The sequence below is a fragment of the Siniperca chuatsi genome, linkage group LG19, assembly GCF_020085105.1.
Source record: "Siniperca chuatsi isolate FFG_IHB_CAS linkage group LG19, ASM2008510v1, whole genome shotgun sequence".
Classification (NCBI taxonomy): domain Eukaryota; kingdom Metazoa; phylum Chordata; class Actinopteri; order Centrarchiformes; family Sinipercidae; genus Siniperca; species Siniperca chuatsi.
This window is the reverse complement of record NC_058060.1, coordinates 9,471,919-9,486,430: the sequence shown is the minus strand read 5'-3', so window position 1 is coordinate 9,486,430 and position 14,512 is coordinate 9,471,919. Positions and strand designations below refer to the sequence as shown.

Sequence of the window (14,512 nt, the reverse complement as noted above, 5' to 3'; positions counted from 1 at the left end):
AGGACTCATCCAAGCCTTCCAAGCTCTTTGAAGGCACCTTGTTCAGCCCATTCCAATCCAAGATAAAAAGAAATTGTTTCAGTAATCTCCTTCCTCTATGAAACACAGTGCTTTGAGTGCAGGCATTATGTAAGAATTGAAGTATTTAGATCAATAGAGAGCTGAAAATATATCAGGTGTTGATATGAGTAGAATAATCAGAATCTTTGCTTTCACAGACTTTTGTCTTTAAAATGTGTGACTGTATGTGAATGTGCTAGTTGGCTTGGTGGAAAATTAGTAATTTATGGAGCTTCCTTCTGGGATCACTTCACAGAAAATGTTGAGCATTTCAGCTCGGAGACACTTTCCATCCCATGTGTGGAGGTGTTGATTACCTTAGCACTCAGCTCCTGTTAGTATGTAATTCATTTTAGTCTGGCCCTCAGGTATTAACAAGATTGTCTAATATTTCCATCTTTACTGCTTCAGCCTCTTGCACAATTAATAACTCCAGGCACTACTCCCTTTCTATATCCGCCCACTGTTATAGTAACTCTGAGATCACACTTGACTGGCTTTGCCTCTGCCTGAACTATGTTTAGTTATAGTTCAGTGGTTATTTATGGTTACATGATGGCCCCCAAACTCACACCGCCACCATGACTAAGTAGGCAGCTGAATATTTTATTCATCTAGCATTCTTCTCAGTCTGGAAAGTCTGGAAAAAAAATGCCTCGCCGGAATCAGGAATCATCTATGATCCAGGAAGAGTGATAAAAAGGAGGCTATATATAGATGATGAATTATTATCCCAGGGAAAACAGCTTTTTGAATATTTAATGGGACAGATTTTCACTTCTCTGGTGGAAAGAAAGAAGAATCCCCTTCCTTCTTCAAGAAAAGTTCAAATATAGATCAGTTAATTACTTTATCATCCTTGTAATGTGCCTTCTATAGATCCATTAACTCAATAGAGACGTAGTCTGAGTCACACACATACTGTTCCTTCTCCTTTTATTATTTTTTGAGTATCCCTGCATGTCCCTCAAATAAAAGTAAAGTCTTGCGGATTGAAATGGCTGCGAGTTTGTGGCATCAAAAGCAAACAGGTGTTTATAAATCTGCTGCCTCTTGGCTCAGTGCCTAATTTCCATAAAATGATGCATTAACATTTTCACTGAATATTCAGTCCTTTTTACAAGCACCCGCTTGGTCGGTCTTGTTAGTCATTCAAATTAAATTATAAAAAATGCAGAATGGTAGTGCGTCCAAGAGACAGTGCAGTGTCCTACACGTAGGCAGCATATGGTATTGGGAATACCGCTCATTCAAGTGGTTGATTGATTGGTGCGCCATTGCCATCCAGCTGTCAATCACACTTTTGCTCCATTGAATGAGACCACCAGATTTAAAACAATTGCAAATATTAATATTCATGACAGGCCCATGCTTTTTCTTCAGCGTTTTTCTCATGTTGCCTTTGTTCTCTACCGCACTGACTGCTGGGTTTCATGTGAATGTCAGGATAACTTACAGTTTGCTACTTCTATGAAAGTTGCTTGTTGTTATTCATGCTATTGTAATTCATTCTAGTTTCCTAATTTTTACTGCATCATTGGTGCCAACAATCGCAGATGGTAACATATAATATTTGTCAAAACATGTTAGACTTCTGTTTTGTAATGATTTTCTAAATATATTCCAAAATATTGTTGCTTGTTTGAATATCAGATGGAAGGGTGGAGGGAATAGTTGCTTGCATGATACCACACAGGAACACATGCCTGATGCAAATTCACTCATCAGTTTAGTATGGTTTCCTGCTATTGTACGCAGCATGGCATGAGGCAACCTGTGACAGCAAAAAAAAAAAAGCCCTCTGTCAGCTCCCATGATTACACAGTACTACAATTATGCAGCCCTCTGTCCTGTGTACTGCTTTCTCTGAAGCCTTGTTAAAGCCCAGCACAACCGCGAGTTACAATAAAGAGTTGACACGCGAGGAGCCTGCTCTCCTTCACTGGCATGTTGTGTCAGTAGAAGACACTTTGCAATTCACCTGGTGGGCAACAGCTGAAGGGCCTGTTTGATTAAAACAGCTCCCTACTTCACCCAACACCCCCGTGTGAATATCTGCCCCGCCCGCACTGTGTGCAGGTGGCGAACATATGGGCTACACACTGGCTTTTATGATACAGCATCAGGTAACCTGTATACCCACTCCCCCAGTCATTCTGGGGAAATTACGGTCACGGCAACTTGCACTGCATTTTCTATGTGTGAAATAAGGTTATGACAGAATATAATCTGCAATTTCATAAATAACATCAAGGCCCCCAAAAGGCTGCATTTCTTGCCAGTCAGTGATTAACTATCACTCAAGAGGCATTTAACATTATCCATAACAGGATTTATTGCACTCAAAGCAGCCTTAAAGCCAAAAGTGGCTCTATTCTGCTTTAGATTTAAAGCTGCAGTAGGCAGTTTGAACTTGACACAATGCAAAACCTTCCGCCTCTCTCTCTGCTGCCTCCTATCACTCCACTAAGCCCCTCCCACCAAATGATGCACCAAATGAAGCAGAATGTCAAGGTTGTTAACCGCTGTAACTAACTAGCAAACTAACATAGTTGTTGTAGAGCTACTGTTAGCACTTACCTGTCAAAAAGGAATAGGGCAACCTGTGCATCACTCTTCAGCCCCAAAATAACAAAACTGAGTGGTTATGGGTCTTTAATGTCACAACAGTGTTTCCCACAGAATTAGATTCTGTTTGTGGTGGTAGCTGACGGGCTGACGGGGGTGCGCACACACACCCACACTTTCTTAAATTAATTATTAAATAATACTGTATATAAGGTGCTCCACTGCAAATATAGATAACCGAACAATATCTACAGCTCTACTGCTTCACACTGTGTCAAACAAATTACAAAATATATACAGTGAAGAATAGAAATTGGGCCCCTTTTCCCGAGAAATCTGCTTTTCTGACCTGCCCTGCTTCTACATCCCTCACCTGTTGCTTCTGCCCCAGCTGGCTCTCACACAGCAGCATGTTCACTCTAGATAATTGAGGGGCTGAATCACTGCGCCGAGCCCAGCTCTACAATGAAATAAGAGTTTACCCATTTTAATAGTAAAAAAAATTGAAAATCAATATGGTGCGGTCAATGTTGATATTGTGTATCAGTGTATCAATCAATGTATGGGAAACACTGCACAGTGGAGCTGTTTCACAGTTGTAGTCAAAAGCGAGCTCCCCATTGTCAGCAATGACTCTACTTTTTTCACTGCCCTAGGTTCTTTAACTTATCACTTGCCAGCAGAAAACAGCCAAGAACATTTGGAAGGAAAAGTACTGTCGCCTCGAATGGTTAACATGGGAATTACCGCAAGAGCTGTAAAGACAAATGTTATCCATCACATTGATTAAATTCCTCTTAGCTGGTGTCCTTGGCCAAGTAAGTTTGTGTGAACGGCTGTGGTGCTAACAGCAGTCCCAGGGAGAGTTAGTGGATTAATTAGAATTGTACCAAATGGCCGGTCTTGTAGAAGTCAATCTGCTCCCAGTTACATCACATGTCACCTCTCCTCCTGTGCCTCCGGTGCCCAGTGATTGTTTTAACGCCTTAATGTGATTCAGTAAACTGTTTGCTGCTGTGGCACCTTGGACCTGTTGAAGTCTGTCTTAAGATTTTTTAAAATACTGGTATGATATGTTTATTGATGTTTAGTTTGTAATTTTACATTCCATGGAGTTCATTAAAAAAAAACCTGTGTGAAAAAGGTTTCTGAAATTGTCCTCGTGAAAAGCTTGCTAGTGGAAACAGCATTGGAACTTCAGCATTTGTAGACAGTACCACAATATCTATAGAACTTCCCCTCCTATGTCAGTCCCTGAAACCCCCCCTCCTGCAGAATTTCCCTGGTCTTCAACGGCCAGTAAATAGCACAAGCAATTTGCCAACATTCTTCTACAGCAAAAGCTAGAAAACTGGCCAGAAATCGGACTACTTCTGAACTCTCTGACCAAGTAATTATTGAGTCGTTGTTGTTAATCTACAATCTCACCAAAATATTACAGTCATTTTGTTCAGTTGTGGACTGAAAACTGTATTTACAGCCCCTTTGAGTTATAATTTTATTACTTTTTTTAAAATATTTATTTACCTTGGAGAGGCTTGCTGAGAATGCAGCCTCATTTCAGTATGACACACACACTAGCTCATATTGTTACACACATTCACCTTGCAAGATGCCCAGCACAACCACAGTTTTCTACTCTTAGCCGCTAACAAGCTCAGCAGAACAAATAGGAAATAGCTGCCTCGCTCTAAAGCACTTCAACAGTATGTAATGGTGAGGACAGCGTTAAGCACTAATTCTCCCAGATTTTCCCAGCTGGTCAAATCACATCTGAACTGACACAGGGTATCTGCACATTTTTAAAAACAAATTTAATGACTTTTAAGACCTTTTTAATACCTCTAAAAGGAAAGAATAGTACCATTGGTATTATTACCGTACCGTGGCCAAAGAAATCAACAAACTAGACTACAATATACACCGTTATTGAGTTTTATTGAATTTGAATAACTGTAGTATTCAGTGCACATTAGCTAACATAACTACCTTCTCATTAACGAAAATAAAACTGTATGGCGGTAGTCTGATGAATGGTAGCTGAAGGCTTTGCCAGAGCAGCAGTGGTGGTATTCAGATCCTTCACAAGTAAAAGAACTAATACCACACTGTGAAAATACTCCACTACAAGTAAAAAGTCAAAGTAAAAGTAAAATGTACTTAGTTACATTCCACCACTGCAGCGCAGACATATTTGCAGTAGACAAATCATCTCTAGTACGTGCAGCCAAACAGCAGCAGCGAACGACGCAATTGGCACAGTACTTTTTTGAGTGCTAGCATAGCACTTTGTGCTTTTGATATTTCATGTGAGAATCCGTGCTTACTATTGTTCCAAATTTGAATGTTTTGCGACAATGTTTACATCCCGCCTTGTACTTATAATGGCTAGAACTTATTAAATTTTCATTTACCCATGGCTGAGCCTGCATTGCTTACTCGCAGCGTTGCGTTCTTGTGTTTTCCTTTCCCCCCGATGCAGCCCTCAAATCGGAAGCTGGATAAACATGTTCTTCTTCTAGGTTAAAATGCGGATCAGAACCTGTACATCACAGCGTACTACTGCAGCCTACCGAGCAGCGTGTGCGCTACCTATTTAACAGACAAACCGTACAAACAAATATATATTAGATGCTGCGGAAATTGTCATTGTGAGATATAAAATACCAGTTAAATAAAACATAAAAACTGAAGAAAAAAAAATAGAAACACTCTGCCACAGATCAAATTTAATGCCTCCCGTCCTACAATTCCAGACATTTTAAGACATTTTTAGACCTCGAATATCAAAAACTAAATTTAAGACATTTTAAGACTTTTTAATGATCTGCGGAGACCCTATGACAATAATAATTGTTACATTGTCATTTTCCAAAACAAAAATGATACAAACTCTAAAATGTTTCCAAAGACTGACCTCATATAACAGAGAGTTTCTATTATTCAAAGTTCTGCTACAACACATAAGCAAGCTTTGGCACATGTCCTGTGGTGGCATGCAATCAGCTGCTGTTAATTCTTCTTATTTATATTCTCAGGAAGGGTTCAAAGAAAAGATTTCCTTCACATGATTAGTTTTCACTGGGTGTGCCAACTCTGCGCTAGTATTCCGAAGGCACATCTCATCACAACCCCAATCATCATCTTAAGTGCCCTCAGGTTACGTTGATATTGAATTAGCTCACATCAAAGCGATGCCACACGACAAGCCTTTTAAGATTAAATGTTCTTTTAATTCTCTGATTACAAACAATTTATTCTATTGGGACACCGATGAAAAATGATAAAGATCCTATTTATCACTGAAAAGATATTATATAAAAACAACACATTTTTATAGAATGAAAGATGAAGATGAGAGCTGGGAAAGTGCACTGTCAAATGCCTGTGATTCAAAGAATTTAATCAAGAACGTTACAGTTACCATTTAAAGCAAGCAGCAAAGCTCCAGCAAATGACAACACACGATGTGTGTTAAAAAACACATGACCCTAACCCTTATGTAAAAGTCTTAATGACAGTAGGGGGCATTTAAACATCTCTGTGGAGCCAAAGACAAACAAGGACACAAAGGAAAGGTCAGCATCAAAGAAGATACTAAAGCTACTAAACCACCCTGTCTTGATTTATGATTACAAAAGGCAAAGATTTATAGAAAATCATGAGCTAATCACCTCCTCAAAAAGGCTAATGGTATTAACTGCCTATGAGAAACAAATGCAGATGGATGCTTACATGACTGTTAGTACTGTCTTCAGAAGATGGATCACTTAGCTGTCTAATCAGTGGTTTGGTACGAGCCTTGAATATTTGTCAGCGTTGGTTATACCACGAGTCACTTGGACAGTCGGCATCAGTTGTTGCAGGCATTCAGTGAGATTGATTCATTTTAAGGGAGAATTGGGCTCCACCAGTCACCTAATCTTGATAGATATGACAGTTTTGGGAAAGCCGAAGAAAAGAGCCCAGACAGATTATTATGGATGAATATTTTTCTGATGCTGCCTTTATTGCAGACCAACAACTGAAGAACTTACACACATACATTTTAAAAACAAAAACTTACTTTGGATTAGCTACGTACGATAAAATGCCCTCTCTCCTTTATCTCTTCTCCTCCCCCCTTGTCATTAAGCTGCCAATCAGAGTTAGGGAGTGGCTTAGGATCCAATCAATCAAGCTGATTGGGAGTGTCAGGAAGTAGCTGCTATAAGCAGCCAGAGGTTGCGCCTGTTACAAACACCATTTAACCGACACAGCATGTTTAGCCAGCATGATAATTAGGGCAAAGTCCTTGCTCATCTCCTCTCTTAAGCTTCAGACTCAATGTAACTCAAACTGCAAATGGCACAGACTATGGTGCTACTAATATGGGTTTCAAATGCCAACACTGACACTGTACTTTGATATTTCCAGTTCAGTTTATGCTGAAAGAGATATTGAAACTGACAATACTAACATTTTGTGCCAGTACTGAATAGGTTAATATCCTGCATCTTTCAAACACATTACTGCTGTCAAATGAAGTCTGCATATATAGAAAATGTTTTATCTGACAGTTTCGGCAGGATTTTGTCTTCTTTTTTCCCAATATATATGGTACTGTTTCTCAGTGCACTGTTTCTCAGTGCAGCAAAGTCTGGATACCAGCTAACAAATGTTGCCAAATAATTTGTCAAGACTATCAATATGCTAAAAAAAAAAAAAAAACAGTTTTAAAAGTGACCCAGCTCATACAGGAAAAAGTTAGTACAGTAGTGTAATCTTAGAAAGACCATTATTCCTTATTAAGCTAAGCTAGTGAGCTGCTATTTAGCTGGCTGGTTGCAAGGTGGAATGGTGGCTTCTCAAAAAACCTCTCACAATCATTCATGAGCAGGACGATCCATCACGTACTCTATATTACACATAGGCCTTTACACGCCATAAACATCCTACTCAACCCCAAGTGCAAGGTTTGAAGAGGGTACGAGTGACAAGACTAAGTACCACAAATACCAGGAGACGGTTTTACAATATGGCTTCACCAACCTTTTAAAAAAAAAAAATTTAAAAAGGAGAAGGAACGGGCAAAAGATAGTAGAAGCAGGCCACCTGCCAAACCTAGGTAACTTAATATGAAGTGGGAAATCTAATTGCTCAATTAAAAAAGTACAGAACCTCGACTCCTTCCTGAAAAGGCTGCTATGAATTGAACTATGCAGGGAGAGAAAATAACAAGTGCAAATGAAAAAGAAAGTTGATTAAAAAAGCATGACCAACTTACCAACAAAAACAGCAACATATGGCTGATAGGCCCATATAGCTTAAATACAGCATTTCATTGAAGTTCAGAGGTAAGCTCTTTCCATAGTCAGATCAGACCTCCAGTTCCGGAGGCAATACATCAGTCATAAACTTACATCCATTCTATTCCAAAATATTGTTTTTGTGCCTGACAAAAGAGAAACCTGCTTCGCAAAGATGTGTGGTCGGGAAGGGCAGTAAAGTCTTCACTGCAAGCTGATAGTAAGAGAGGACACTCAGCTTTAAAGGTGCTATTGATAACATTGATAACATCCAGCCACTAGATGACGCACTCCCCCTCTCCCATTCGATTCCAGTGGTTGCCAGTTCGTTGCATAACCTGCATATTTCATGGTCAAGTGGAGTGAGTCATATCAAGTGATGAATCTTTCGTGATAGAGTAATGAATTCATTTTGCAACATATAGCTATACATTAGCTGTAGATTTAGGTTACTTTGTGCGGTGGTGTTTCATGTAACGTTATCTATGGTAATCTTAGGACATGGCTAGCTAGCTTTAGGTGACCCTTTTTCCCCCATCATTTAATAATTATAGGGGCCCTATATTGCAACACTTACCATAAAATGTAATCATCCTTACACTATAAGACATTAGGTCAATATTTACATTTTAATCCAATCCAAGAGTACAGTACAGTACATTGTAGGGATGCTATTAAAACCCACAGAGCTCGACATGATCAGTAGATTATTATTTTAACATGAGTACCGTAGCTGGCTACATGGCTACCTCAGCGAAGTGTCTCATAATAGGGCTAACATTAGACTGCTACATGAGATGACACCCTCAATAACAGTCACGTTTTGGATCCAAACACTATAATGAGCAGATTTACAGTAGTTCGGAACTTTAATTTACCTTCGACATGCCACATTGGTAATATATTGGAATCCCATGTCCAACAGTCTTTTCATAAGCGGACCATAAACTTGTATTGGTTGGACCCTGGCCCACTTCTAAATCCCCACCTTTCTCTGTGGATGTATTTTTTTTTTTTATATTTGTCTGCATACATTTTTTATCAATATAACCTTTAATGCAGAGCATTAAAACAAAAATTATGTTCACAGAGGCGTACAAAACACCCACGAAATTAGCCCATGAATAGTGATAAATAAAAAAGCAAAAAAAAATGTTCCGATCAATCACGTTACATGCATTATTGACAGAAGATAAAGTGCTCCAACGTGCACAAGGATTTGCACAAGACATTACGTCTTTATTGTGAGGAATGCGCCTTGCATTGGCCTTGGTATTGCTTAGCATTGCTTACGTACAGTATATAGGTTAAAGGGTCTAAATATTCCATATTGTTGTACAGTTTTACCGTTACTGTGCAATTGAAGCTGCACTTGAAATATCTATGTCTAAATATCTATGTCTAAGTTATGTAGAGAAATGAGACAAAAACATGGCCCATAGCCATGTTCTTAAGCGCTGTCTTGAGCACTAGAGGGTGATTTCTTCTCTTATCAAGGTTAGGGTCTAGGTAGTTTCATAACTGTAGAGCAGGTACTTCCAACGATAATATCAAGGTTGTGAACAGAGCTCACAGCCAGAGAGAGAGCAGGTTTGCATTGATTACCAAAGTGGCCAGCTTGAGTAGAGAATATGACCCGAGCCCCTAAGCCATCTCTCCATCACTCCTCCCTCCCCTCTCAGCTGAACCAGTGCTGTCTGTCTCCCTGAACTGTCAATAGAGCCTGATGGGCCTTTTAGACACTTATCAATATTTAACCAGCCTCCCCCACTGACTCAGCAATTAATGCCTAATTGATTTGAGATTGATTATCATCAGCACCCTAATGGCAGTGTCGGTCAGTGGCAAGTGCTGATAAAAATCCTTGGTGTAAAATTAAAATCTTTTTATGCAACCAGTGTGTGAAGTAGAGCTGGTGTAAAGAATGAAATGTGACTGTACCGTGTCAAGGTAGAAACCTCCAGACTTGTGTAGCCCTTCTCAGCTGCTTCCACGAAAATATCCTCTTTCTGTTATCAGTGAAAAGAAGGGTGTCTTCCTTGGCAAGACTGAAACAGACACAAATTGACATGAGAAAAGTTAGTACGTACTGTATGAGAGTGAAGTGAGACTGTCACTGTGACATACAAGGCTTTCAGATGATCACAAAGACGTTCTTAATCGGACTATTAAGCAGTTCATTGCACTTAAAACTTTACATCCTCAACAGTTTGAGTTGACAAGGTTAATTTTTGTGCTGTTATTGATTGATAATTTTATAAACGATATATCTGTCTGATGTGTTCAAATGATGCCTAACCATTGTACCTAATCAGCTAACCATCACTTTCATCTTGTAAACACATTCACACAACAATTGCATGTTTTCAGAAACTGCTTTGCTAAATTAGCATGCCTGCAATTTATTTAGCTAACAAAGCCACAAACAGTTTGTTTTGGTTAAGTGAGCTCTCTCTTCTCAAGCATTTTGAAAAAGAGACAAGGGTTAAAAGTGTACTCCAATTATTAAGTATTGCACTGCCATACAGTAAATGTGAGAGAAACTTTTTTTAACAAAAGGTCAAATGCAGAAATCCCTAATATGGGCGAAGCTCCAAAAACCCTGGGTCCTTCACTTCCCATAATGCAACTCAATAGCATCTTTCGTAAGACCCTCCCTGCCTGACAAACACATGCGTCTTTTAAACTCCATGCCCCCAGTTTGCATCGCAGGCTTTCTGTTAAAAATGTAGTATAAACCTAAACTGAGATTAAATAAGTGATGTTGGTTGAGTAATTTTCTCAGACTTGACACTGCTCCCTCCAGAGCCTCAGAGGACATTATACAACTGCTTGCACAGGCTGTGTGGTACTTCCCGTGACTAGTCAATTGACTTTGACATGTAAAATCGGTGGAGTGGGTCCTTTAAGACAAGAGAGCTTACTACTGGATTTGAAAATAAATCTCCTATGTTACTATGATGAAGTAATGTTTTTCCAGTAAGACATTCCACACAAAAAATAAACATGGCTGTGAAATTTATTGAAAGGAATAAATTAAATAGTTTAAACCAAATAATGGCGTTGAGGCTATGACCAAATCCAATTACGATAAGTGCCTTCTTAAACAGAACAAAGCCTCAGAAAGCACAGAACGAGTTGAACTCTTCTGTGTATTAATAACTGAAGTGGACAATTCATCCTTTGCTTGATACTGAGGCTGGGATGTGTCACTGTCTGCTCCCAAATACATGAGTGATAAACATATCAGCATTTTCCACCCACATCATTACAGTGTGGAGTGATCCCACCATCAACCGAATTCAAATGATTGGGCTACATCACATCCTTTCACAGAAATGCAATGTCAAAGCTGCATCTTTTCACTTGTTCACTTGTGAGAGCTGTGAAAGAGCTCTTTCCTTTTAGACCAAAAGACTCTATACTTGATGCCAGTAACACTTCTGACTAATGAAAGCTTTCTCTAGTGTGTGTGTGTGTGTGAGAGAGAGAGTGTGTATTATGTATGATCGAACAGCGAGGGGAAGCCGTCAAATTCATTCAGCTCTGGCCAAAGCTTTAGATGTGTCTCTGATGTTCTCTCTGAAATCTTTCTGGACATCATGACTGCTGACATTCGTCATTTCAGCATAAATGGCTTTCACTTCCCAAGTCCTTTGTGAAACGCTGTGGATGCAGGTGTAGAATGATTAAATAGATGTGCAATAAATTCAATTCCTTTTCATTTAATTTGGTGCATAAGCAACTCATGGTTTGACCACACTTTTAGTTAATTTTCTTTGGTCTGAATCACACCAGAGAAAGATTCATCGAGAGTTCTTAGAAGTAGAGTTCAGATTGCCTTGATCTGTAGATCTGTAAACATAAGTCACATGGACTGACAACTCTTACAGGTACACCTTTGGTTTGTCATTTTGTGGTATAAAGGTGAAATTAATACAGAGACCACTCAAACAAAGAAACCATAACATATTAACCCGGTTTCCATCAATCAAAATTAGACAAATATTTCGGTGCAACATTTTCAAAACTTGTTTCCTGACAAATTAAATACTGTTTAAACAATTAGTCGATTAATAGATTAGTCAGTGGCCAGAATTAATAGGCAACAATTTCATTCAGCATGCAAAATGCCATTGAAATCATTCTCTGGTTCCAGCTTCTCAATGTGAGAAGCTGAAAGATATATTTATAGACTAGATTGACTGATTGATAACTGTCCCTTCAATTTATAGGCATTAAGTTCATTTTTAATATTGTGTTGTCTTCCCCTCTTACAAAACTCTATTGCACTTGATACTGGCAGACTATATAATATGACAAATGTTATAACACACTTTCATTCTCTCACTCATCTGCAAACACATATCTTATACTTCTGTGCTTTAATGTACCTCGATGAACAACTGAAGATGTATGTTTCAAATATTGTAGGCCTATTTGTCTTAATGTATCAACTTATAGGACAGCACATTCACATTGTTATTCCAAAAATTTACAAAATCATATAAGCTATATTTAACTATTACTAAATATTACTTTAATATTACATAAGATGTCCTTACTTGCAACTTTAGCAAAGGATACAGAGAAAATATATTCAATGGAGATAAAATGTCTTACAACTAGTTGCTAATTCAGTCACACAGAAATGTTTTACCTGGTAGCCAGCTGGTGTTTAGAAACCAGCTTTAAAGTTCTTCCCTCCTTCTTCCTCCCTCAGCTGATTCCTATGCTCCCTCTGACACCTTTCTTCAGAGGAGACTGTAAACAAAGAGCAGCACCCAAAGTGAAGCTTCCTTTATAAGGGCAAAGTAACCTTAGCTAACCAATGTCATTAGCTGTATACATAATGCAACTCTGAGTTCTAAGATATCAAATTCAACTCAACAAAATAAGCAATTGACAGCCGGCCTAAGCACTGCCACTGACATTTTCCTTCAATTACACATTAGCTTACACGGTTTCAAGGCTAACACTGTACAACACACTGACCACAAAACCAAACACTACAAAAGCCGCCATGTTGCGCGCTTTAAGCTAATTAAGGAGTCATAAGCACCAATTAAGAAGGAAATGGTCCGAACTTTCTTTCAGACAAAAATACAACCAAACCAAAACTGCTTACTTACCTGAGAACAACATCATGTTTATTCATGTTTTGAGGGACAGAAAGGTGCAGATGGAAAACAGTTTCTCCTCAGCTCAGTCACTTGGTTGGCAGGCAAATCCGACTATGATGACATCATCACTTGTGGAAGGGGAGCTTGGCAGCAGCGGACATTTTGACTTGTCGCAGCGGGAAAAGCACAGGTGGAAGTAATAACATAATTATCTCTCCATTATAATTATCTGCACAGTAGCTGGAAGTTACTTAGTAAGAAGTAGGAAGTAATTTACCCGAGTACTGTATTTAAGCTTGGAGGCATGTACTTTACCTGAGTATTTCTATTTCTATCTGCCACTTTATAGCTACTTATACTCCACAACATTTCAGAGAGAAATATAGTATTTTTACTCCACTGCATTTATTTGACTGCTATAGTTAGGCCTACTTTGCAGATTCAGACTTTACAAACAAAATATAATCAGTTAATAAAATACAGTATAATGCAGTGTTATAGGTTAAACAACCAGTAGGCCTATATAAAGTAGTTGGATTTAACTCCCCCTCGACCAGCTGCAGCATTAAAATGTTGCTTGTATGTTAATGCATCAATAATAATTGAGAAATGTAATTTATAGTAAATTTATAGTAAGTAACTCTCTAAAACGGGTCATTGTGTAGACCTGGAATGGAGACCTGTAAATGAGTATTTGTACTTTGTGGCATTAGTATTTTTACATACGTAAAAGGTCTGAGTACTTCTTCCAACATTAAGTGTCAGTAAGCCATGGCAGTGAGCCGACATGCACCGTACAGAACAGAAACAAACCTACATGTAATCTGGTCATTATTAATTTACACCTGTGTTTTTTGTGTCATGACATGTCAAAACGCCGGCTGTGAAAAAGGTCTGTAGGGTAAAAATAACACCAGCAGCAACAGCACAATGAAAGAAAATAATTATAATTTGGTCCAAGGAGGCAAAATAAATGAAAGGCTAAAAGAAAAGACTAGCAGAAAAATCAGAGATGACAGTGCTTGACTTGAAAATGTTTATTAAGTAAGAATTTTGTGGTTATCATAATGTTATTAGCTGTTATCGTTAGCTGCTCAATGACTAAATGCATTAATATATAGCTACATTTTGCACAGGATGAGGCCAACATGGCTGAGTTAATTACAAGTCTGGCAAAGCGAGGATTTCTGATGAGGAAGATGGAAGTTCAGAAGCAAGCATTTCAATTCGCAAAGTCCAATAACCTAAAAGGCTTCTCTGGAGGACGAGCAGGCCACTGATTGGTTTCAGGGATTCATGGAGAGACACCCCAGTTGTGGGGCAGTGGTTCAAGTCCTATGAGGATGTCATCTCTGAGTTCGGCATCCGAGATGTACCGAGCCATTTGTGGAACTGCGACGAGACAGGGTTACAGCATCATCTTGGTGTCACCGGTAGGATCACCACCCTACTCGCAGGTCTCAACACGCCGGG

The 14,512-nt window shown here is 38.9% G+C and overlaps 1 protein-coding gene across 7 annotated transcripts in view; it reads right to left on the bottom strand.

Annotated features, from left to right (window-relative positions):
* Positions 1 to 14,512, bottom strand: part of ntng1a (netrin g1a) — a 303,494-nt gene that overhangs the window by 271,735 nt on the left and 17,247 nt on the right. For 2 of the 7 annotated variants that reach the window (XM_044176495.1, XM_044176496.1), the window contains exons 1-3: positions 13,049 to 13,182; positions 12,577 to 12,680; positions 9,858 to 9,964 (exon numbers count right to left, since the gene is read on the bottom strand). The gene's annotated coding sequence lies outside the window, so the exon portion shown is untranslated. Of the gene's footprint in view, positions 1 to 9,857; positions 9,965 to 12,576; positions 12,681 to 13,048; positions 13,206 to 14,512 lie in introns of those variants that run through there. The other 5 variants (XM_044176493.1, XM_044176494.1, XM_044176497.1 and 2 more) reach the window with 4 other exon arrangements.